This window comes from Mytilus edulis, chromosome 4 (genome assembly GCF_963676685.1).
Source record: "Mytilus edulis chromosome 4, xbMytEdul2.2, whole genome shotgun sequence".
NCBI lineage: Eukaryota > Metazoa > Mollusca > Bivalvia > Mytilida > Mytilidae > Mytilus > Mytilus edulis.
The window spans coordinates 31,193,392-31,195,394 of NC_092347.1; positions in this window are offsets into that span (position 1 = coordinate 31,193,392).

Here is a 2,003-nt window from a genome sequence, read left to right on the forward strand (position 1 = left end):
GAAGCAATTCCCCGACATATTTTCCGTATGCAAAGTGACATCAGTGTGACCTATCTCGTAAAAATCCGATGATCGCAATACGCATGGATGTCCTTATAATAAACTATAATTATATGATTGTACATGTTAAACACGTGTTCAATATCCACGCTTTTTGTTGATTGTTGACAAACAGGTGACAATCGTTAAAATTCGGCTTCAAAACACGAACTTTAATTACCTGCCATATTTTCACAACAACACTGACCGATTGAAAAAAAATTTGACGATTACACGAAATTTATGCGAAAAAAATGATAAAATTGTGCACAGAAGACTAAGTTTATGATGTTTGTATGCATTGGTACAAGAATTGGAATAACATTATTTTTCACCGGTCACTCGTTTCATATGACTTTAAAATAAGTTATTGTTACGATACAAAAACTAAATATGAAAAAAGTCAAATAACTCAAATTTTAATTCTCAAACCAAACAGACGATAAAACAACCTACCAAGTAAAAAAGCTTTACGATATCTGAGAATTGGTGGTTTTCGGGAAAGTGGACAGATGGAAGGAAGAAGAAATTAGAAAATACATCTTGACGTGACGCATAATAACAAACACACTATTTTCGACCCTTTATGCCATTTTAAATTTTCATACATCAATGAAGATACCATATTAGCGAATTGTGGCAGAAACATTGTGGCATTTGTTTTTGTAAAGACCAATATAAGTAGGCTCTCAATACAACGGTATATATTAAGACTTGGATCACTTTGATTGACCCCTAGTCTAATAAAATACTAGTAGCACATGCCGTATTAAGATAATCATGCTAATAAAATCCAAAACTCCGAAGAACATCACCTTAGAATTGAAACAAATACAAAATCGTCGAGGAGACATGGATGATAAGTTTGAAACTTTTGGTCATTGACTACTGTACCCATATTATGACAATTTTATCTGTTATGTCTGTTTTGTTCACGCATCGTTGTAAATATAACGGAATTTGATCCGACTGTCATACAAATGAGAGGTTAAGCGCTATTATACCAGGTTCAATCCACCATTTTCTACATTTGAAAATGCCTGTACCAAGTCAGGAATACGCCAGTTGTTGTCCATTCGTTTGGTGTGTTTTATTATTTGATTTTGCCATTGATTAGCGACTTTCCGTTTTGAATTTTCCACGGAGTTCAGTATTTTTGTGATTTTACTTTTCGCACTGAATTGCTATAGAAAAAGAATTACAACATAGGTGTACATGATTTTTAACAAATCATCAGATGCGCTCCCTTAACTCGTTTCCTAGATCGTGTTTGTCCCTTTACAAAGTTGTTAACAGTTGTACTGAAATCTTAATAACTAATTATATGTTATGTACTATTACTGTAGTCATATTTCTCACTAATACCTGGCTACAGAAGTCAGGTTTATATTTCTTGATCAAACCAATACACGTTGTATGGCAGGATGTAAGTTGAAGCACTCGTCATTTCATTAGTAGACTACAAGTCAGACATCATGTATCACGTTGCATCATACAATACACGTTTGTTTTGATGAAAAATCTAATATATACACAATATCTTCAAAATAGTTAAAGATTGATACTTTACATATATCTAAGTGTATACATTTGCTCTTTGGTAGGGTCGTTGTCTCTTTGACACATTCCCCATTTCCAGTCATAGTTATAAAAATGAATAAACTTCAAGAACCTCGTCCTTTCCCAGTTTCTCAGCTTCATACGAAAAAGTTTATATTTTTCTGACATTGACCTTATTTGTATATGTATCATTTCACATGAAATCAATTACAATACGGCATCAACCTGCAATTAGCATTAGGCTGAAGATGTCGGGTTCAAAACTCGAAAACTATTTATGAATTATAAATCATTATAAAAATAATTGTACATGTCTATCATAATAAGAAAGCAAGGAACTAGGTTGTTAACTTTGTACATCCTGTCATTATTGGTGATGATAAAGTTATCAAAGGTACCAGGAT